General features: G+C 38.5%; 1 long non-coding RNA gene across 1 annotated transcript in view; it reads right to left on the bottom strand.

Annotated features, from left to right (window-relative positions):
- LOC309648353 overlaps window positions 1-25,801 on the bottom strand; it is a 351,118-nt gene that overhangs the window by 289,543 nt on the left and 35,774 nt on the right. The window lies entirely within an intron of this gene.

The raw sequence follows: 25,801 nt of genomic DNA, 5'->3' as shown, positions 1-25,801 counted from the left end.
CTAAAATGTTGAGTTCATAAAAGCAACGAGTACAATGGTGGTTGTAATTTATTACCTGGTGAAAATAGTTAATAAAAATGTACCGTGTCCACCTCGAAAATAAAGATAGCCAGTTATATAGCCAGCAAAATGGATTTTTTCAGGAATAGCAAAGAATTGCAATTCAGGACAGGCAAGCTGTGAGGAATCATAGTCAAGTCCAAAGAACAAAGAGAGAGACTTGCCCTGATTAGATTTTAGAAGGAACTTGGCGAGGGTTGTTTTGAACAAAGTCAGTGGAGAAGAAGATAAATTCAAGGACGTGCTGTTTTCTCATGGCTGCAATTGGTTTAATGTATGGCTGAGGCAGGAGGAAATCGTTCTTCTTTTTGTCATAAGCGGGAGATTAAGTTCTCTTGTACTAGAAGAAAAGCGACATCCTTCTCATCCTTCTCCCTGCAGGTTATGTAAACTGCAAGTGTAGGACGTACAAGAGAGCTCCCACTTCAACGCTTTCTGATCAAACTTAAAATGAGGTTTTCTTGATTTATTTTTACAATTGTATATTTGAAATTTGCTAAGAGACTATGTTTTAAGGTTTCTCACCACAAGAAAAGGTGACAACTATGTGCTGAGGTAATGGATTTGAACATTAATAGGATTGTGAAACTTACTTTTCAAAGTATATGTACAGGTGTACAGTGCTTCTGCCCACAACCCGTGGGCTGAGGTCTCTATGAGGCCATTTTGCCCCAGGAACTCTGGTCTGAAGCGTCAAGTTCGAGGCCTCTGCATGCAGCCCCCTATGAGCAAGTGACACCAGACTAAGCACAAAGGGAAAAAAAGGGAGGAAAGGAGGAGACAGGGTCCTGCCCTCCTGCTCCCCAGACATGAGGTCCCTGCAGTCACCATGCACCCCCACCCCGGGAACCCCTCCGCTGCTGCTGAGTTCCAGCCATGGCTTAGCAGGTCCCCAACTTTTCCATCAACTCCCTGCCAACTTTTTAGAGGGAGGATATAGCTTCAAGATGGCAGAGGAGTAAGACGTGGAGATCACCTTCCTCTCCACAAACACATCTACATGTGGAACAACTCCTACAGAACACCTACTGAATGCTGGCAGAAGAACTCAGACTTCCCAAAAGGCAAGAAAATATCCACGTACCTGGATAGGGGAAAAGAAAAAAGAAAAAAAAACAGAGACAAAAGAATAGGGATGGGACCTGCACCTCTGGGAGGGAGCTGTGAATGAGGAAAAGTTTCCACACACTAGGAAGCCCCTTCACTGGCGGTGACGGGGGGTGGGGGGGGGGGAGCTTCGGAGCCACAGAGAAGAGCGCAGCAACAGGGGTACAGAGGGCAAAGCAGAGACATTCCCACACGGAGGATTGGCGCCGAGCAGCACTCACCAGCCAGAGAGGTTTGTCTGCTCACGCCGGGGCGGGCGGGGCTGGGAGCTGAGGCTTGGGCTTCGGTCAGATCCGGATCCGAGGGAGAGGACTGGGGTTGGCGGCGTGAACACAGCCTGAAGGGGGCTAGTGCGCCACAGCTAGCCGGGAGGGAGTCTAGGAAAAAGTCTGAACCTGCCTAAGAGGCAAGAGACCATTGTTTTGGGGTGCACGCGGAGGGGATTCAGAGCACCACCTAAACGAGCTCCAGAGACAGGCGCGAGCCGCGGCCATCAGTGCGGACCCCAGAGATGGGCATGAGATGCTAAGGCTGCTGCTGCAGCCACCAAGAAGCCTGTGTGCAAGTACAGGTCACGATCCACACCTCCCTTCCCAGGATCCCATGCAGCCCGCCACTGCCAGGGTCCCATGATCCAGGGACAACTTCCCCGGGAGAATGCACGGTGCGCCTCAGGCTGGTGCAATGTCACGCCGGCCTCTGCTGCCACAGGCTCGCCCCGCATCCGTACCCCTCCCTCCCCTGACCTGAGTGAGCCAGAGCCCCCTAATCAGCTGCTACTTTAACCCCGCCTGTCCTGTCTGGGTAGGGAACAGATGCCCTCAGGCGACCTACATGTAGAGGCGGGGCCAAATCCAAAGCTGAACCCCAGGAGCTGTGCGAACAAAGAAGAGAAAGGGAAATCAGTCCCAGCAGCCTCAGGAGCAGCGGATTAAATCTCCACAATCAACTTGATGTACCCTGCATCTCTGGAATACCTGAATAGACAATGAATCATCCCAAAATTGAGGCAGTGGACTTTGGGAGCAACTGTAGACTTGGGGTTTGCTTTCTGCATCTAATTTGTTTCTGGTCTTATGTTTACCTTAGTTTAGTATTTAGAGTTTATTATCATTGGTAGATTTGTTTATTGATTTGCTTACACTCTTCCTTTTTTTTAATATATAGATATATATATTTCCCCCTTTTTCTCCCTTTTTCTCTTTTTGTGAGTGTGTATATCTATGCTTCTTTATATGATTTTGTCTGTATAGCTTTGTTTTCACCATTTGTCCTAGGGTTCTGTCTTTTTTTTTTTTTTTTTAGCATAGTTTTTAGTGCTTATCACTGGAGGATTTATTTTTTGGTTTGGTTGCTCTCTTTTTTCTTTCTTTCTTTTCTTTTATTACTGTTTAATTTTTTTGTTTTCAATAATTTTTTATTTTTTATATTAATAACTTAATTATTTTTCTTTCTTTCTTTCTTTTTTTCTCCCTTTTCTTCTGAGCTGTGTGGTTGACAGTGTCTTGGTGCTCAGGCTTGGTGTCAGGCCTGTACCTCTGAGGTGGGAGAGCTGAGTTCAGGACACTGGTCCACCAGAAGCCTCCCAGTTCCACGTAATATCAAACAGCGAAAGCTCTCCCAGAGAGCTCCATCTCAATGATAAGACCCAGCTCCACTCAATGACCAGCAAGCTACAGTGCTGGAAACCCTATGCCAAACAACTAGCAAGACAGGAACACAACCCCACGCATTAGCAGAGAGGCTGCCTAAAATCATAATAAGGTCACAGACACCCCAAAACACACCAATGGATGTGGTCCTGCCCACCAGAAAGACAAGATCCAGCCTCATCCACCAGAACACAGGCACTAGTCCCCTCCACCAGGAAGCCTACACAACCCACTGAACCAACCTTAGCCACTGGGGGCAGATACTAAAAACAACGGGAACTACAAACCTGTAGCCTACAAAAAGGAGAACCCAAACACAGTAAGTTAAGCAAAATGAGAAGACAGAGAAACACACAGCAGATGAAGGAGCAAGGGAAAAACCCACCAGACCAAACAAATGAAGAGAAAATAGGCAGTCTACCTGAAAAAGAATTCAGAGTAATGATAGTAAAGATGATCCAAATTCTTGGAAATAGAATGGAGAAGATACAAGAAACTTTTAACAAGGACCTAGAAGAACTAAAGAGCAAACAAACAATGATGAACAACACAATGAATGATATTAAAAATTCTCTAGAAGGAATCAATAGCAGAATAACTAAGGCAGAAGAACGGATAAATGACCCGGAAGATAAGATAGTGGAAATAACTACTGCAGTGCAGAATAAAGAAAAAAGAATGAAAAGAATTGAGGACAGTCTCAGAGACCTCTGGGACAACATTAAATGCACCAACATTCAAATTACAGGGGTCCCAGAAGAAGCAAAAGAAAAGTTCTGAGAAAATATTTGAAGAAATTATAGTTGAAAACTTCCCCAATATGAGAAAAGAAATAGTCAATCAAGTCCAGGAAGCGCAGAGAGTCCTATACAGGAAAAATCCAAGGAGAAACACACCACGATACATATTAATCAAACTATCAAAAATTAAATACAAAGAAAAAATATTAAAAGCAGCAAGGGAAAAGCAACAAATAACATACAAGAGAATCCCGATAAGGTTAACAGATGATCTTTCAGCAGAAACTCTGCAAGCCAGAAGGGAGTGGCAGGACATATTTAAAGTGATGAAAGGGAAAAACCTAAAACAAAGATTACTCTACCCAGCAAGGATCTCATTCAGATTCAATGGAGAAATTAAAACCTTTAAAGACAAGCAAAAGCTAAGAGAGTTCAGCACCACCAAACCAGCTTTACAACAAATGTTAAAGGAACTTCTCTAGGCAGGAAACAAAAGAGAAGGAAAGACCTACAATAACAAACCCAAAACAATTAAGAAAACAGTAATAGGAACATACATATCGATAACTACCTTAAATGTAAATAGATTAAATGCTCCAACCAAAAGACATAGACTGGCTGAATAGACACAAAAACAAGACCCATATATATGCTGTCTACAAGAGAGCCACTTCAGACCTAGGGACACGTACAGACTGAAAGTGAGGGGATGGAAAAAGATATTCTATGCATAATGGAAATCAAAGGAAAGCTGGAGTAGCAATTCTCATATCACACAGAATAGACTTTAAAATAAAGACTATTACAAGAGACAAAGAAGGACACTACATAATGATCAAGGGATCAATCCAAGAAGAAGATATAACAATTGTAAATATTTATGCACCCAACATAGGAGCAACTCAATACATAAGGCAAATACTAACAGCCATATAAGGGGAAACTGACAGTAACACAATGATAGTAGGGGACTTTAACATCCCACTTTCACCAATGGACAGATCATCCGAAATGAAAATAAATAAGGAAACACAAGCTTTAAATGACACATCAGACCAGATAGACTTGATTGATATTTATAGGACATTCCATCCAAAAACAACAGAATACACTTTCTGCTTAAGTGCACATGGAACATTCTCTGGGATAGATCATATCTTGGGTCACAAATCAAGTGTTGGAAAATTTAAGGAAATTGAAATTGTATCAAGTATCTTTTCCGATGACAACACTATGAAGCTAGATATCAATTACAGGAAAAAAACTGTAAAAAATACAAACACATGGAGGCTAAACAACAGACTACTTAATAAGCAAGAGATCACTGAAGAAATCAAAGAGGAAATTAAAAAAATACATAGACACAAATGACAATGAATACACGGTGACCCAAAACCTATGGGATGCAGCAAAAGCAGTTCTAAGAGGGAAGCTTATAGTAATACAATCCTACCTCAAGAAACAACAAAAATCTCAAATAAACAACCTAACCTTACACTTAAAGCTATTAGAGAAAGAAGAACAAAAAAGAACCCAAAGTTAGCAGATGGAAAGAAATCATAAAGATCAGATCAGAAATAAATGAAAAAGAAATGAAGGAAATAATAGCAAAGATCAATAAAACTAAAAGCTTTTTGAGAAGGTTCTTTGAGAAGATAAAATTGATAAACCATTAGCCAGGCTCATCAAGAAAAAAAGAGAGAAGACTCAAATCAACAGAATTAGAAATGAAAATGGAGAAGTGACAACTGACACTGCAGAAATACAAAGGATCATGAGCGATTACAAGCAACTCTATGCCAATAAAATGGACAACCTGGAAGAAATGGACAAATTTTTATAAAAGCACAACCTTCCAAGACTGAACCAGGAAGAAATAGAAAATATGAACAGACAAATCAGAAGCACTGAAATTGAAACTGTGATTTAAAATCTCCCAACAAACAAAAGCCCAGGACCAGATGGCTTCACAAGTGAATTCCATCACACATTTAGAGAAGAGCTAACACCCATCTTTCTCAAACTCTTCCAAAAGATAGCAGAGGGTGGAACACTCCCAAACTCATTCTATGAGGCCACCATCACCCTGATACCAAAACCAGACAAAGGTGTTACAAAAAAAGAAAACTACAGGCCAATAGCACTGATGAACATAGATGCAAAAATCCTCAACAAAATACTAGCAAACAGCATCCAACAGCACATTCAAAAGATCATACACCATGATCAAGTGGGGTTTATCCCAAGAATGCAAGGATTCTTCAATATATGCAAATCAATCAATGTGATACACCACAGTAACAAATTGAAGAATAAAAACCATATGATCATCTCAATAGATGCAGAAAAAGCTTTTGACAAAATTCAACACCCATTAATGATAAAAACCCTCCAGAAAGTAGGCATAGAGGGAACTTACCTCAACATAATAAAGGCCATTTATGACAAACTCACAGCCAACATCATTTTCAATGGTGAAAAATTGAAACCATTTCCACTAAGATCAGGAACAAAACATGGTTGCCCACTCTCACCACTATTATTCAACATGGTTTTGTAAGTTTTAGCCACAGCAATCAGAGAAGAAAAAGAAATAAAAGGAATCCATATCAGAAAAGAAGAAGTAAAACTGTCACTGCAGATGACATGATACTATACACAGAGAATCCTAAAGATGCTACCAGAAAACTACTAGAGCTAATCAATAAATTTGGTAAAGTAGGAGGATACAAAATTAATGCACAGAAATCTCTTGCATTCCTATATGTTAATGATGAAAAATCTGAAAGAGAAATTAAGGAAACACTCCCATTTACCATTGCAACAAAAAGAATAAAATACCTAGGAATAAACCTACCTAAGGAGACAAAAGACCTGTATGCAGAAAACTATAAGACACTGATGAAAGAAATTAAAGATGATACAAATAGATGGAGAGATATACTATGTTCTTGGATTGGAAGAATCAACATTGTGAAAATGACTCTACTACCCAAGGCAATCTACAGATTCAATGCAATCCCTATCAAACTACCAATGGCATTTTTTACAGAACTAGAACAAAAAATTTCACAATTTGTATGGAAACACAAAAGACCATGAATAGCCAAAACAATCTTGAGAAAGAAAAATGGAGCTGGAGGAATCAGGCTCCCTGACTTCAGACTATACTACAAAGCTACAGTAATCAAGACAGTATGCTACTGGCACAAAAACAGAAATACAGATCAGTGGAACAGAATAGAAAGTCCAGAGATAAACCCACGCACGTATGGTCACCTTATTTTTGATAAAGGAGGCAAGAATATATAATGGAGAAAATACAGCCTCTTCAATAAGTAGTGCTGGGAAAACTGGACAGGTACATGTAAAAGTATGAAATTAGAACACTCCCTAACACCATACACAAAAATAAAGGCAAAATGGATCAAAGACCTAAATGTAAGGCCAGACACTATAAAACTCTTAGAGGAAAACAGGCAGAACACTCTATGACATAAATCACAGCAAGATCCTTTTTGACCCATCTCCTAGGGAAATGGAAATTAAAAACAATAATAAACAAATGGGACCTAGTGAAACTTAAAAGCTTTTGCACAGCAAAGGAAACCATAAACAAGACGAAAAGACAACCCTCAGAATGGGAGAAAATATTTGCAAACGAAGCAACTGACAAAGGATTAATCTTCAAACTTTACAAATGTATGGCTTTTAATTATACTTGTGTGACTTTGCTAAATTAACATTTGTTAAACGAGTTCCCAGCAATGGATGATGAGTCAGGGTTCAACAAAAGACCACTAGGGAAATTGAAGTAGATGAGTTTATTACTCACAGGTCCTGAAATAATTAATAGCAAGCCTTGAGGACCCACTCATGGAGGCCAAGGCAAGATGCAGGAAGAGAAAGTAGCAGTACTTGGAGCACATGCCTTTATTAGAGAACATTGGTGAAGCGCTATGGGTTATCTGGACTAACTGTGGATTGTTCAATTCAAACTAAAGTGAGCAAGATTTGGGTGAGCTCTGCGAGGTCTCACTGAAGGGGTACATGAGAAGAAGAACCTGGAATTCAGGAAGGCAGTTGATCACAAGTGCTGCTGGAGAAGAATATCAGGAACTTATATTTTCTTGTGATTTTGAAGGCTGTTATCTAGTGTACATGCTCACAGGAATGGCTGGTGTCAGTTCAAGGCACCTGCAGGCTGCCTGGCTACACAAAACTGATCTCAGGGCAGCAATATCATGGAACAGTTTAGGTAAACTCTCAACAATATTATATATAATCCTTATTATAACCATCACAATGTCCAAGTAGTTACAAAAAGGAGAAAACAATACAATATACAAATTTTGGTAAACACAATCTCAAATTATTTGAGGTTTAAGGCCAGTAGGAAAAGGGATTACTAGACATGTCATCTCACTGTGTTACCAAACACGTTACTGTTACTATCTTTTACCTACAACTTTAAATAATGTGGGAGAGGTTAATATTGGTTGCAGGGTAACACTTGACTAATTACACAAGTTTAATACCTTAAAAACTATTCAGTTTTATTAATTAACATATATTAAGTACACACATACTCTAAATAGAGCCTTTCAAAGTCCACTGTATGATCCTGAATCAAAATACAGATTACAAGCATTCAAAAACATCTTGTTCGGGACTTCCCTGGTGGCGCAGTGGTTAAGAACCCGCCTGCCAATGCAGGGGACACGGGTTCAAGCCCTGGGTCCGGGAAGATCCCACATGCCACGGAGCAACTAAGCCCATGCGCCACAACTACTGAGCCTGCGCTCTAGAGCCCACGAGCCACAACTACTGAGCCCGCGTTCTGCAACTACTGAAGCCTGTGCACCTAAAGCCCATGCTCCACAACAAGAGAAGCCACCGCAATGAGAAGCCCGCACACCGCAACGAAAAGTAGCCCCCGCTCACGGCAACTAGAGAAAGCCCCCGTGCAGCAACGAAGACCCAACGCAGCCAAAAATAAATTAATTAATTAATTAATTAATTAAAAAAAAAAAAAATCTTGTTCTTTTGATATAAGGATCTGAGAAATGGGATATCTATAATTAACAAATCTCAGGCTAATCATTTAGTAAACATGGACATAAATTAATTTTATGACCTTTTAGTAAAGAGTTGCCTATACTTTTCTTGGATATCTGTGAAGATGTCTTTATTTCAACCATATCAACTAATATTCATGACTTCTGTCTATTGATATATTATGAAGATGCTTCACAATTTTAATGAACTACAAGATTTTTATCCTTAAAAAACAACTAACACAACTATTTAAAATTTAGAATGATCCTCTGTCTTACTTTAAGACAAGGAATGATTCCCTGAACCCTTACCTAATGGTGACATATAAGAATGTTTTAAATTAATGACAAGCATTATCTCCATTTAGATTTTCATTGTACATTTTACATTTCAGCATCCTTAGTCTTGTATGGAAAAGTAGATATAAGTGATTCCCACCTAATATAGGAGGGCTTCTCTATTCTTTGAGGCAGCAATAATCAAAACCATGAGTTCACACTAGAAATAAAGGCATAGCATGTAGTAATTTGAGAGTTGAATTATATTAAATTTTATTTTCAAATAATGTCAATATAAATAAGGATACAGTGATAATAATAATTATACCTGTCAAACATCTCTCCCCTTGATCCTGTGATCCATACTAACAAATAATTTTTCTAAGTGTTTTAATTTTGGATTATTTTCTATAATATCTTGATTTAAAGTAATACCAGAAAAGAGTTATTGACTAAAAGGTATCTATTATGAATTCTCTGATATTTATTTAGATCTGATTTTTTAATTAAATACTTTTTTACATTTTTTTACGTCATCAAACATTCTTCCTAGTATGAACTCTCTGGCATTTTCTAAAGTGTATGTTTAGGACAAATGTCATTCATCACTTATTGCATTTGTAGGGTCTCTCTCCACCATGCACTTTCTGATGTTGAGTGAGGTGACAGCTCACTTAAAGGCTTTGTCACATTATCTATATTTGTAAGGCTTCTCTGCAGTATGAATTATCCTATGTCGAATAAGGTTTGAGTGGCAATTAAAAGCTTTGCCACATTCTTTACATTTGTATGGTTTCTCCCCTGTATGAATTATCTCATGCTGGACAAGGTTTGAGTGCCAGTTAAAGGCTTTGCCACATTCTTTACATTTGAAAGGTTTCTCTCCAGTGTGAGATCTCTGATGCTGAGTAAAATATGAACGCCTGTTAAAGGCTTTGCCACATTCTGTACATTTATATAGTTTCTTCTCAGTATGAATTCTCTCATGACGGGTAAGACTCGAGCGGCAGTTAAAGGCTTTGCCACATTCTTTCCATTTATAAGTTTTCTCTCCAGTATGAATTCGCTGATACTGAGCAAGATATGAACGCCTGTTAAAGGCTTTGCCACATTCTGTACATTTATAAGACTTCTCTGCAGTATGAATTCTCTGATGTCGAGTAAGGCTTGAGTGTCGGTTAAAGGCTTTGCCACATTCTTCACATCTGTAATGTTTCCCTACAGTATGGATTTCCCTATGTCTATTTAGATTTAATAATTGATTAAAGACTTTCCCACATGTACTACACTTGTAATGTTCCTCCCTAGCATGAATATTCGGATGCTGAGTAACTCTTGAAGACTGGTTAAAAACTTTACCACATTCCTTAATTTGTAATTATTCTCTCCAATATGGATATTCTTATGTGTAATAAGATTTGAGCTTTGATAAAAGACATTTCTACATTCATTCCCTTTATAATGGTTCTCTGAAAATTGAGTTCTCTGATGTTTCATGAGACTTGAGTCTTGGTCAAAGTTAGTCCCAGATTCAATGTATGGATAGATTCTCACTCCATTATAAATACTGTTGTAATTATTGAAGATAGAGCTCTCACTTAAGGCCTCACTCGTTTGATTACATGTGTAAGGTTGCTCCATATTATCTATACTGTAATACCCGTTGAATGACGATGGTTGGATAAAGACTCCCCCATTATTATCAACATTACAGATATTGGAATAGGGAGAAAATATTTGTTGGTTGAAAAATAATGAGCCCTTGCTAAAGGATCTCTCAAATTGGTCACAATGAGATTTTTTTCCTTCATTTTCAAATCTCTGGCTTTCAGACATGTTTGAATGACTGTTTAATTCAAACCTATATTCATAATGGTTTGAATGATTATTTGTAGCATAGACTAGATGACTTTCCATATTTTCCAAATTTCATTTCAGAGAATATGGATTTTTTTAAATCATGTGTGTCTTTGCTTACAAAAACATATTTTTCTGGCAAAGTTCCTGACTTAAAATGGAATTTTTCCCAATTTGATTTGTATCCTCAATTTCTTTTGGCAATAATGTTTTCATTATGGGTAACTGTCCCAATTTGGTTACATCCATAATAACATCCTTTTTGCCCTTCACGTGCCCCCTTACATTCCCAGTCTTTCATTAAGTATAAATTTCCAAGGTGACAGCTCTCATAATTTCCCAGCACATTTACAAATAAACCTTCTATGCAAGGCTTTTTTTGGCAACAAACCCTGGATGTCATGAGAAAATATAGCTGAAAGATAACAAATAACCAAGTATTCCACTTAGTACTTTGGGTAAATATACTTTACAATTTTATATAATATTAACAAACCCTTAGCTAAATTAAGAGGAGGTAAGATGCAAGTAAAATCAGAAGTAAAAGAGACATTACAAATGATACCAAATAACGAAAAGTAATTATACAAGGCTACTATGAACAATACTACACCAAAAAACTGAACACCTCAAAAAAAAGAAAAAGATTGAATTTCTAGAAACATAGAACCCCTTAGATTCTAGCATGAGTGAATTAAAAAATTATGACAAACCTACAACTAGTAAGCAGACTAAAAAACTAATTTTAAAAAACCCTGGAGTAGATGAATTAACTGGATAATTCCAGGAGCATTTCAAGCAAAATTAACATGAATTCTCCACAAATATTTCCAAAGTGTGAAGAAAAGAGAAATTATCAAAACACTTTCTGGAACTTCCCTGGTGGCACAGTGGTTAAGAATCCACCTGCCGGGGGCTTCCCTGGTGGCGCAGTGGTTGAGAATCTGCCTGCCAATGCAGGCGACACGGGTTCGGGCCCTGGTCTGGGAAGATCCCACATGCCGCGGAGCAACTAGGCCCATGAGCCACAACTACTGAGCCTGCGCGTCTGGAGCCTGTGCTCCGCAACAAGAGAGGCCGCGATAGTGAAAGGCCCGCGCACCGCGATGAAGAGTGGCCCCCGCTTGCCGCAACTAGAGAAAGCCCTCGCACAGAAACAAAGACCCAACACAGCCAAAAATAAATAAATTAATTTAAAAAAAAGTCTCTAATGAAAAATTTGAATGAATTATTATTTAAATGACAGTAGAGAAATTTATCATATTATTGATATATTGTTGCTATACATACACAAAATATCAAGTCTGTAACCCATTCTTTAGAAAAAAAATAAAATCTTATTTATAAATAAAAGAACACGAAAGTTGTAAAATATGCAAAGAATCACTGATACAAAAAATAAACTGTTGTGATTAAATTATATCACGATTCTCACACATTGAGAAAAGTAAATGAAAAATCTGACTACTTTTTGCTTGAAGTGAACCAAACATTTTCATAAATATGGATACCTACTAATTATCTAACTCACTTCTTTCCGAACATGTTTTTATTTGAGCTTGTTATATTAGATCTTTTGAATGTAAAATCATATATGATTTAGACATGGAACTAATCAGAAAGGGAAAAAATAGGATACAATACCCATAAGCTTCATACTAAATAAGAGAAACTTATTTAATTTCTTAATAACTATGATATGATAACAATTGAGACTTTAAAATATGGTGGGCAATGTTACAAGTGCCCCTATGGCATTAATATATTTAAGAATTCTATAAGTTAATAGGTATATTAAATTAATGAATTGGGGCAAATACACTTAAAATGTCTAATGTTCGTTCAAAGAATTAACATTAAAAGAAAATTAAACATTAAAACATTAAAAGAAAATTGGGAAGAGCCAGATCATGCAGGTCCTCACAGTTCAGGAGGAAGATTTGGGCTTTCATTGTGAATGTGAGGGAAAAAAAAATCACTGGAGCTGAAGAATACATGGAGGATTTAAGAGCACAAGGATGGGGCAGGACATGTCCCTCTTTTACAGAAACAGAAATAAACCTAGGGGCAGGAAAAGGCGTTCCAGCTTTGCTACTGTAACTACACGTTTACAGAGCTCCAAAACAGAGATGGATAAAACTGCCCTGCCCCGGGGAACGTACCCACCGCCTGTCTGGGAATACCCTGTGATGGGCAATATCTGGCAAGATCAAAGCTGCAGGAGAACAGACAGTGAGGTACAGAGAGATGGAAGGATCTTGGATTTGATTGACGATGCCAGGCGAGAAGACAAGCTGCCTTATGAGGATGTTGCAATACCACTGAATGAGCTTCCTGAACCTGAACAGGACAATGGCGGCACCACAGAATCTGTTAAAGAACAAGAAATGAAGTGGACTGGGACCTCCCTGGTGGCGCAGTGGTTAAGAATCCGCCTGCCAATGCAGGGGACACGGGTTCAATCCCTGGTCCGGGAAGATCCCATGCCACGTACAAACTAAGCCTGTGCGCCACAACTACTGAGCCCACATGCCACAACTACTGAAGCCAGCATGCCACGAGCCCGCACTCCACAACAAGAGAAGCCACTGCAATGAGAAGCCCAAGCACCACAATGAAGAGCAGCCTCTGCTCGCTGCAACTAGGGAAAGCCTGCGTGCAGCAATGAAGATCCAATGCAGCCAAAAATAAATAAATTAAATAAATTTTTTTTAAAAAAGAAATGAAGTGGACTGACTTGGCCTTACAATACTCCATGAGAACGTTCCCCCCATAGGAAACTGATGCCTGGCTCATTGTTCATTGACAGATTTTTTTAAAATACACAGATACAAAGTGTTTTCTTTCAGTCTCCTAATTTGAATCTTTTAGTGGTAGATCAATGCGCAAACATGTACAACTAATTTTGTGGCCGCAAAATGCAATGTGAAAATACTCAACCAGAATGAGAAGCTGATTGCGATTTCTTGGTAATGCAGAATATCTGGCCCTTCGAACCTAAAGTTCTTCACTGACTAGCTTGTGTTTGAACATGATTCATTAAACATTTGCCTTTAACTCTGATTTTGCTTTACTGTCAGAGTTTAACACTTCCCAACTACTTATATGTGTCCTGTGACACAGGTGATTGAAGATATGAGAGGGAAAGGTGATGAACGACGAAGCCAGACATGAGAACTAACTTCCCATATACCCACATTCTGAGAATCATCTGAGTGGGTGTGTGTGGAGTCTGTAGATGTAATGGACATGCAGATAGCCCATTCACTGACTACTGAGATTCCTAAGATTCTCCATGATATTTTCAAACTTTGGATAAATTTACACATTAAAAGCTGTCTTGGCAGTTAACCTCTGCTCTCCCTACAACTTCCTTTGGTGCCACTGGAAAGGCGAGATGGACCACTGGTTTTACCCAGTAACAGGATTTCTTATTTTCTCAAAGCCCTTTTGGATATAACTGAAGCACCATGGAGTCAGTATTTAGTTACACGTTTGTGAAAGAACCTGTATTTTGAAAAACGCATTGATGGACATTTATCTCCTAGAATTATTTGTCTCTTTTATGTGGTATCTCTCTTGTTCTCTCCCCAGATTGTAAACTCTGTGGGAAGAGGCCCTGGCTTTTACTCCTGTATCCCTCATTGAAAAACTGGAAACACTGAATAACTGAAATCTCTAAAAAAAAAAAAAAAAGAAGAAGAAGAAGAAAAGAAAAAGGAAAAAAAGAAATAAGCCTAGGCCTCTCAAAAATAATTCTAGGGCTTCCCTGGTGGCGCAGTGGCTGAGAATCTGCCTGCCAATGCAGGGGACATGGGTTCGAGCCCTGGTCTGGGAAGATCCCACATGCCGCGGAGCGATTAGGCCCGTGAGCCACAACTGCTGAGCCTGCGCATCTGGAGCCCGTGCTCTGCAACAAGAGAGGCCGCGATAGTGAGAGGCCCGTGCACCGCGATGAAGAGTGGCCCCCGCTCACCACAACTAGAGAAAGCCCTCGCACAGAAACGAAGACCCAACACAGCCATAAATAAATAAATAAATAAATAAATAAATAAATAAATAAATAAATAAATCTAGTGAAGCAGATCTTTCCAAACCATATTATTAAGTCTGGCTTCCTCTGTGATCTTTGGACCTCTCACCTGCGTCATCTACTTCATTCAGTCACACCTAGCCCAGGGATTCTTCTTTTGCTCCAAAAAGGGGGCCTTTTCATTAGAAAAATACACATAATTAGGAGTTTGGGCTTAACATATACACACTACTTATATATAAAATAGATAGCAGTGCTTCCCCAGTGGCGCAGTGGTTAAGAATCCGCCTGCCACCGCAATGAAGAGTGGCCCCTGCTCGCCGCAACTAGAGAAAAGCCCTTGCACAGAAACGAAGACCCAACACAGCCAAAAAGTAAACAAAATTAAAAATTAAAAAAAAAAAAAAAAAAAGAATCCGCCTGCCAATGCAGGGGACTCGGGTTCGAGCCCTGGTCCGGGAAGATCCTACATGCCACGGAGCAACTAGGCCCGTGCACCACAACTACTGAGCCTGCGCTCTGCAGCCCGTGAGCCACAACTACTGAGCCCATGTGCCACAACTACTGAAGCCTGCGCGCCTAGAGCCCATGCTCTGCAACAAGAGAAGCCACCACAAAGAGAAGCCCGTGCACTGCAATGAAGAGTAGCCCCTGCTCGCCACAACTAGAGAAAAGCCCACGTGCAGCAACGAAGACCCAATGCAGCCAAAAAAATAAAATAAATCAAATAAATTAAAAAAAATAAAATAAAATAGATAACCAACAAGAACCTACTGCATAGCTCTGGGAACTATACTCAATATTTGTAATAACCTACAAGGGAAAACAATCTGAAAAAAATATATATGTATGTATAATTGAATCACTTTGGTGTACACCTGAAACAAACACAACATTGTAAATCAACTGTACTTCAATTAAAAGAAAAAGACATAAGTTTTGCTAGAGATCCTCCATATTCCAATCCAGTATTGTGCCCAGGTGAGAAGAGAAGGCATTGTAAAATTTTAAAATATTCTAGAAATTGATTCCCCAAATACTGTTCTTTGAAAGCACCTTTACTATACCAAGCAACAGTTAAAAATCATATTCTGAGATTCTGTCCAAGTACAAATAAATCAAAAATAAGGGATGAAATTCTGTTTTTAAGATGCAGACAGCAATATTTATCTATCTATTTGCCGCACCGCGCTGCATGTGGGATCTTAGTTCCCCGAGCAGGGATTGAACCCGTGCCCCCTGCAGTGGAAGTGCGGAGTCTTAACCACTGGAAGTCCCGGGCAGCACTATTTTATACTACTGAACATTTATAGAATTACCATTAATCTAGAGCGAAGGATGCAGATTACCTCAAGAAAGAGGAAGGTTAGAATCATGATGAATCATCATGAAACCTTTCTGTCTATACCCACAAACTCCCATTTTTTTCCTTGAAAGCAGGGATCTGAAACTCTACTGTAGGAAGCAGAAGATTCCAGGAGACATTCTACAAATGAAGGAACCAAAACCCTGTGGGTGAATAAAGAATTCTGGAAGGAAGCTATCCTCACCCAAGGAGACCAGGTTCCTATAGTTCTCTAACATCACATCCCTGTACAATTCCCCTGGAGGGAGTTCAGGCATTCTCACTCATCCTGAGAAAATTCTATGGTCACATCTCTGAATGTCAACAGGCCCTAAAATAAAAAGTACATTTGTTGAGTCACAACAGGAAGAGTTCATAATTTGGCCCAAGAGAGTATTAAAAGGAGTGGTTTGATTTAGGAGAGTGTCTTGAATTATCCAATAAAATAATTTTTTACACAGTAATATTCTCTATTGTATTTCTAACTCCAAGAAAAAAGGATGACATACGATCCACAAAACCACTATAGAGACTATAATTATCTGGAAGAGAAATTATAAAATGATGGCATCAACACAGGCATATGCATTTTTGAGTGTTGTACTTTTATTATACAGGATAAATTGTGTATATTTCTCAGTAAATATACATGATGAGTCAGAAGTAAAACTTTCCAATTTTAATGTGTAAACAAGCAAACTGGAGATACTGTTAAAATGCGGAATCTGATCCAGGAATTCTGGGGTGGGGCCTGAGTTCCACATTTTTAACAAGTTCATTTTTCACTAGTGGTGTCAGTGTCTCTGGTCCATGTACCACATATTTTGATAACATAAAGGTAGAACAGCAAGGTAAGAATTTATAGTTAATCTTGAACTGAAAGTGCTTTATGGATTTTACAGGTCTAATAGAATAATACACACCAACAACAATCCTTTTTGAATATTTACTGTATACTTTCTAGCTTGTTTTTTTTTTTTTTTTACATAGCATTGAATGCACCACATAAATAATTTAAGAAACATGACATTACTATTCCTCTTTTCTTGAGCATATTTGTCAACCATTCAGTAAATGATAGAGCCTGGGTTTTACTCCAGTTTACCTGAACTAGAATTTATCTACAAAGAACACAGACAAATACACAGAGACAATCCTAATGAATGTTTATATCAGTGCCTGTAATTAGGAAGAATAATAGAAATAAGAAAAAATGGATCAGATAATGTTAACACGATGTACACAGATATACATAAAAATGGCGACTTTGTACATATTAAAAGTTATATAGAAGAAAATATTCATAGCAATAAAATTAGTATTATTTTTTACTGAGTAAATCTTATAAATCTATTTGTGGAAGATATCCTTTGTATTTCTAAAATACACCATGATGCAAACGTATACAATGATATAAAATAAATTAGAGTTATTGGTTCTGAATCTTTTATTTCTTTACAGATCTTTATAATTTGTGCTGGGCTATATTTATGAATATTGACACAGTTGAACATATATTAGTAATACTATCCTTGGAAACTTTTTGGAGAACACAAAGAAATGATAAAGAAGAGTATGTCTGTAACGTGAGCATGGAGTATAATGGAAACTATCAAAACCTAGGCTTGACTGATGAAAACCTCTGCTTACAAAACTCAATATCTCTACTAAACACAGTTGAGTGTTCATATTTCAAAGCAAACTAGAAGCAAAGAGAAACTAAGAAGAAATGGAGTTGCCATATTAACTGGGACATGGGACATCCCTCACTATATCTTTCCAAGAACTTTATTAAAGAAAAAAGGGAAAAAATAGGAACTTCATAGTACAGCAATCTGGCAGAAAACACCTGAATCAGCGAACATCAGGTATAATGGGATAAATTGGTATCAGGTGACTGAAACACTCAGGAGGACACATTGTCAGTGCTTGGGTATTTTGGGCAAAAATAAGGAAATCTGAATCTATCTTGAAAAAAATGTCAGTTTTATGCAAATTTCAATCCATATATACCTCCCTTGTTTTGTATCCATAATAGTGCATTTAAATAATAAGTCTTTGTTACCAATGTAGAGAATAGTCTATAATTTTTTTCAGAACTTTCTAAGGAATTCTGGACCACTAAGATCATCCTGTTTATACGTGCATTTTCTTAATCCTGTTCTAAAGAACTGATGTTGCATCCAGATGTAAGGTAACCACTCCACTTTCCCCACATTCACTTAGATACCAACACCCAACCCCATCCCAATGGGAATCTTGGGTACTAATGCCTTCCCATGTTGATCTCTCACAAAGGAAATGTTTTCAATACTTGAAATTCATTAAATCATATTGAGACTTCTTCATGCTCTCCAGGGAGCTTGGATGCAAACAATAGAGAAAAGGCTCTGGTGGCGCAGTGGTTGAGAATCTGCCTGCCAATGCAGGGGACACGGGTTCGAGCCCTGGTCTGGGAAGATCCCACATGCCGCGGAGCAGCTGGGCCTGTGAGCCACAATTACTGAGCCTGCGCGTCTGGAGCCTGTGCTCCGCAACAAGAGAGGCCATGATAGTGAGAGGCCCGTGCACTGCGATGAAGAGCGGCCCCCACTTGCCGCAACTGGAGAAAGCCCTCGCACAGAAACGAAGACCCAACACAGCCAAAAAATAATTAATTTTTTTTAAAAAAAGGCTCTGGGACATAAGGGAGAAGTAGTCTAAAGACATGATCTTGACTATCATAAGAATAAATGTTTAAAAATAAGTAGTTGAAAACAACCTCGCTAGGCAAGAACACCAAAAGTAGATAATTAAAGGTTTGCAGGTTCTCGATCCATGACATTTCAGGAGGAAAAGCAAACCCAGCCTCTGACCCAGGACAGGACACTTACCTGAGAAGCTGCCAATCCTCCTCTCCTTCCTCCTGCACTGGGTCCTGTTCTCATCAAGATTATATTGAGGAATCACATCAGCATCTTGAGAATATGCCTTCAACGGTGTCGGCACAGCTCCTTCTCCTGCTCCCAACACACCCACAGGCAGAAGGACCTTGAAATTCTGAAAAGGTCAGTCTCTCCTGTCCTTTGTCTCAGGAGAGATTCAGGAACAATCAGCTCCTACATGGAGACCAATCTATGAGTTTTTCTTTGTTGTCTACACTTCTTCTCTCTTCATATAAATGTCCCAAAATTCTGCTAACATGGGGTATGTGGGCTTCGCCGACTAGCCTCTTGAAAGCCGACGCAGAGCAAAACTTACTGCCTCTCCTTGGACTAAAGCTTGCTCTGAACTCCCACAAATATACCCAGAAGCCCACGTACTTAACCCTGGCCTCACCTTAGAATCACCTGGAGCACTTAATTAAAATAACACTGATGATCTCACAGGCTAATAGATGAACTCTGTGGGGAGGGCACAGGTGATGTTATTTCTTAATACTGGTCATCTGATCCTAATGGGAAACCAGATGGGAACCACTTAGCTAAACATTTTTTTCTGAACTTTGAAAATGAATACAAATCTCTTTGGGATCAGGACTCCATTCTAAGAAGTTGTGAATCTGCAAGTTTGAGGTGGTGCCCATGAAATGACATCTTTAACAAGTTTCCTGTTGGTGCTGACGTTGCTCCCCCAAGACCCATTTTCAGTAGCACTGACCTAGAGATACCACACAACACACCTGAGACCTCTGAGTAGTATGAGGATTTGGGGCTGGAACTTCTAGAAGCTCAGGCTCTGTCAGCCTGATTCTCTGAGAAGCTTTGAACATTGTAAGTTTGCTTAAATAGTCCCAATAAACCTTGATTGGTAAGCAGGACTCCCAATTTTGTTAAGTTTCAGGAGCTACTCTTACTGGCAGACATACGATAACACTTTTTGATAGAGATGTTGAGATCAAGCCATCTGAATTGCCAACAAACAGATCACCTATAGGGTGAAAACGTGGGATGTAAAAGGATGGAGGTACTCAGGCTACATCCTATTCTATCACGCCCACGGTTGGCAGACAGTGAGGGAGTTGGTCTCACTAACACTCCTCTACCTGCACTTCTCCGTAATGAGGATACTCCCTCTAAAACACATAAATCAGGGAAATAACATCATGGGACACATCAATTCCTGCTATAAATTCTGAAGCAGCAAAAACTAACAGGATGTTGAATTCATCTATAAAGTTCTGTCTGCTTTGTTATGGTAGCTTCCTCCCCTGGTGTGAACCCTTTCCGAAAACAATAAGTTGAATATATTTTGGGTTTTCTTTTTCTTTTCTAAGTGGTCACCAGGGATTTTAACATCTGAAAATGTCAGATGCTCTAGCAATATTACAATCACCAAGTTTGTAAAAGGATTCAGAGGGCTAGTTACGGGAGGTTACCATGAAGGGTTGCCTAAGGGAACTGGGAGATTTCATTTTCCTTGGGCTCTTCACCCTGAGATCTCTGTTGCCTATTTCTCTTTGTAGCTACCACCATCTAGAGAGTGACCAGGATAAGAGGCTTCACTCTATCCGCCCATGAGTGCAACCATGCTTAACCCCACCATCCTTGTTGCTTCCAGACTCCCCTGTTCCTAGTATCCCCTCCATTCATGACATAGCATAAAATAGGATAGTAACATGTATAACTGTATAAAACAAGCTAAAATATTTCAGTTTTTCCCTTCCTCATAATTCCAATGAATAGATGTGGCTTTTTGATGAATACACCTGAAGTCGGTGTATACATATAGCGAGGTATCAGAGTACACCAAGAAGATGGTAACTACACACAAATAACAGCAAGATACATTTCTGTTTAGTTTCAAGCACTCTATTGGCTAATTGCAGCTCAACCAATAAACTTGCAATATTTTTGAATCACCCAAAACTCTATATCAACGTTGGTAACTCATTGATCTTTACTCCTTCCACCAGTAGGACAACAAACAAAAATTAAGCACATTTAGGCTGCTTGTTTCATCCTTACCTTTTATAATCAGCTGTATTAACATATAGAACAATGGAAGGCACATATTCCCGACTCACACACTACTTGGACTAGAGAATTTGCTACTTTTTACTGGGACTATTCTCCTAGTCCTCAACCAGCTCTATGAAGAGGTCTTATTTACTCTGTTTAAGGAAGTCATGTCTCTAGCTCCCCACCTCCACCATAAACCCCCAGAGGGCATAATTGTGTCTTCTATCCCCCACAGTCTGTATGTCAGTGCCTCATAACAAGGTGCTCCATAAATATTCTTCACGTTGAACTGAACAAGGTGTGAGCAAACAGGAAGTGCCCTGGTGGCTATTGGAAGGGGAGTCTTCCACTGGTTCATTTAAAGGGGAAATATTACCTATTGCTGCAGGTGATAATTAGGGTTTATTAGAGTGAAGAGAAAGAGAAAAGAGAAGAAACATTATCCCCTCTAATTTGCATTTTTTTAAAATCTTGGAGAAAATGGAAAAGAAGAAAAAAGAAAGTCATGTCTCTCTGGTTATCCCATTATCACCAAATAAAAGAAATTTGGAGAATCTGGAAAGAAATTTGAGGTGTCTTTGATTTTACCATATTTGCAAAGACAACATGTTAGCCTGATAATTTCATGGGTTTGGGCAAAAATAAATAAAACTTAAATGCCTTAATATGAAACAAAATACTTTATCTTTCATGACATAACAGGAAGCTAGAGTTTCATGATTATCTATGTTCACCTTGTCCACCCCGAATTCCACAGGGTGATGCAAAGAGATCCAGGTGGATGCTGTGCATGGGAGAGGTTTGGATCACAGCTGAGGATTCCTTAGTTCAAGATACCCCAATCTCTTAAAATGAGTTGCAAGCAATCCTGCCCAATATTTGATCAGAGGGATCATTATCTTTATTATATTAGTTAGGCAATTATTCTGCCCTGTGCCCCAGTGAGAGACACTACTTACATCTTCCAATTCAGTGTGGTAAAAAATTCTTGAACACAGAACGTAAGCAGACACTGTTTCTGTCAAGGACCTGAAACTTACTACATATGAGGAAAAGCAAAGCCTGGTATTATCCCTCTGGACAGAATGTTTAATCCAAGTAGTCTAGTGCCTTTGCTTCTTTTTTAATATGTATATATAAAATAGTAGACACTTGATTCTGCAAAGATTTACGTGCTAGGGAGCCCCTGTTGCTTTGAACCAAGGACATAATGAATGTAACTTTCCTTACCTGTGTATCCAATAACATGAGACCTACCTGTTACAGGTGACCAGTTGGCCATACATACTAACAGAGGTACATAGAAGAAAGAACAGCAAATTACTAAATGTCCCAGAAGGTGACAAAAACCATACTTCTTGACAAGTTTATTTAATCCAGTGTGGTAGAAAAGGCACAGCTCAATAAATGTATCATTTAAATTAAAAAAAAAAAAGAAAAGAAAATCAATAAGGCAACAATGGCCTTAAATGACACAATATACCAGTTGGAATTAGTAGATATATTACAGGACATTACATCCAAAAACAGCAGAATATACATTATTTTCAAGTATATATGAAACATTCTCCAGAACAGATCACATGCTAAGCCACAGAAAATATAGGTCAATATCTGTAATGAATATAGATGCAAAAATCCTCAACAAAGTATTAGTAAACTGGAATCCAACAATATATTGAAAGGATCGTACATCATAAACCAGTTGAATTTCTTCCAGGGTCACGAGGCTGGTTCAACTGTCACTATTTGCAGATGACATGATACTTTATACAGAAAACCCTAAAGTCTCCACCCACAACTATTAGAACTAATAAATGAATTCAGCAAGTTGCAGGATACAAGATTAATATACAGAAATCTATTGCTTTTCTATACACTAATAATGAACTATCAGAAAGCTAAAGTAAAAAAAGAATATCCCATTTAAAATCACAACAAAAAGAATAAAATATCTAGGAATAAACTTAACAAAGGAAGTGAAAGACCTATATTCTAAAAACTATAAAACACTAGTGAAGGAAACTGAAAATGATACAAAGAAATGGAAAGATATCCAGTATTCATGGATTGGAAGAATATTGTTAAAATAGCCATACAACCTAAAGCAATCTACAAATTTAAGGCAATTTCTATCAAAATACCCATTACATTTTTCACAGAACTAGAACAAATAATACTAAAATTTATGTGGAACCACAAAAGACCCTGAATAGCCAAAGCAATTCTGAGAAAATCGAACAAAGCTGGAGGTATCACACTACCTGACTTCAGACTATACTACAAAGCTGCAGTAATCGAAACAGTATGGTAGGAACTTCCCTGGTGGCACAGTGGTTAAGAATCTGCCTGCCAATGCAGGGGACACGGGTTCGATCCCTGGTCCAGTAAGATCCCACATGCCACAGAGCAACTAAGCCCATGCACCAAAAACACTGAGCCTGCGCTCTAGAGCCCACAAACCACAACTACTGAGCCCACGTGCCACAACTACTGAAGCCCATGCGCCTAGAGCCTGTGCTCTGCAACAAGAGAAGCCACCACAATGAGAAGTACACACACTGCAATGAAAAGTAGCCCCCACTCGCCACAACTAGAGAAAGCCCACGCATGGCAATGAAGACTCAGCGCAGCCAAATAAATTTTAAAAAAACAAAAAAACAAAAAACAGTATGATATTGGCACAAAAACAGACACATAGATAAATGGAATAGAATAGAGAGCCCAGAAATAATCCCATGCATATATGGTCAATTAACCTATGATACAGGAGGCAACAATATACAATAGGGAAAAGACAGTCTCTTCAATAAGTGGTATTAGGAAAACGGGACATCTATATATGTAAAAGAATGAAATTAGAACATTTGATCACACCATATACAAAAATAAACTCAAAATGGATTAAAGACCTAAATGTAAGACCAGAAACCGTAAAACTCCTGGAAGAAAACATAGAACACTCTTTGACATAAGTTGTAGCAATATTTTGGGGGGGTCTGCCTCTTCCAGCAAAGGAAAGAAAAACAAAAATAAAGAAACGGGACCTAATTAAACTTAAAAGCTTTGCATAGCAAAGGAAACCATCAGCAGAATGAAAAGACAACCTACTGAATGGGACAAAATATTTGCAAATGATATGTCTGAAAAGGGGTTAATATCCAAAATATATTAACAGCTCATACAACTCCATATCAAAAACAACAAGAACTCAATTAAAAACTGGGCAGAAGACCTGAATAGACATTTTTCCAAAGAAGACCTACAGATGGCCAAAAGGCACATGAAAAGATGCTCAACACTGCCAATCATCAGGGAAATGCAAATCAAAACTACAGTGAGATATCACCTTAACCTGTCAGAATGGCTATGGTCAAAAAGACCACAAATAGCAAATGTTGCCAAGGTATGGAGAACAGGGAAATCTAGTACACTGATGATGTGAATGTAAACTGGTGTATGTAGCCATTATGGAAAACAGTATAGAGGTTCCCCAGAAAACTAAAAATAGAACTACCCTATGATCCAGCAATTCCACTCCTGGGTATATATCTAAAGAAAATAAAAACACTAATTCAAAAAGATACATGCACCCCAATATTCATAGCAGCATGATTTACAACAGCCAAGATATGGAAGCAACTCTATGTGTCTATCCACAGATAAATGGATAAACAATATGTGGTTTATATATTCAATGGAATATTACTCAGCCATAAAAAAAGATGAAATTTTAGCTATTTGCAACAACAGGATAGACCTGGAGGGTATTATGCTTAGTGAAATAAGTCAAACAGAGAAAGACAAACACTGTATGCTATCAGTTACATGTGGAATCTAAATAAGAAAACAAATGAATAAATATAACAAAACGGAAACAGACACATATAGAAAGAACAAACTAGCGGTTATCAGTGGGAGGAGTACTGGGGGAGGGGCAAGATAAGGGTTGTGGATTAAGAGGTACAAACTACCATGTTTAAAACAAATAAGATACAAAGATATATTGTACAGCACAGGGAATATAGCCAATATTTTAATAACTTTAAATGGAGTATAACTATAAAAATATTATATCACTATGTTGTACACCTGAAATTAATATAATATGTAAATCAACTAGAATAAAAAATAAAGAAAAGATTAGAATAATCTAGGGAAATGCCATCCCTACACAAAAATGCATAAACAATTGAGAGTACTGGTTTATGTATGTGTTTCACTTGGTCCCATTAGAAGATCAATAAAACCTGTTTGAAAAACAACAACAAAAACAACTTATGGGAGGCAGGTAAACCCCCAGCATAGAAGCTGAGCTCTTTCATAGTAGAGGTGTTAATAAGATGGGATGAGATCTTAGCACAAAATTCGTAGGCACCTTAGAAAGTAAATATGAGTATTACTGACTCACAGCAAATAGACCTAAATTAAACTAATACATAAACAGTATAAAACAGCATGATATACAAAAAGAGAACACTTACTGAAAGATCTCATGGCCTTCCTTACTGCAAGCAATGCCTGTATCATAATTGACGGAAACCAGGTATGTCAGCCTAAAATATGCCTCTTTGACATAAAAATTATTTTGAGCTGAAGGCAATTAAGAAGCGGTAAACATGCAGAAAGATCTCCCTTCTCTGTCCAAAGGCAGGAAATAAATTCTTCTTTTAATGGAGGTAGACTCTTACCAGTCCACAGATGGCACCAGAGGAATCTGCAAACAAACCT

Source organism: Balaenoptera physalus, assembly GCF_965194825.1.
Source record: "Balaenoptera physalus genome assembly, chromosome: 19".
Classification (NCBI taxonomy): Eukaryota; Metazoa; Chordata; class Mammalia; order Artiodactyla; family Balaenopteridae; genus Balaenoptera; species Balaenoptera physalus.
The sequence above is the reverse complement of the archived record's forward strand: the minus strand, read 5'-3'. Positions and strand labels throughout refer to the sequence as shown.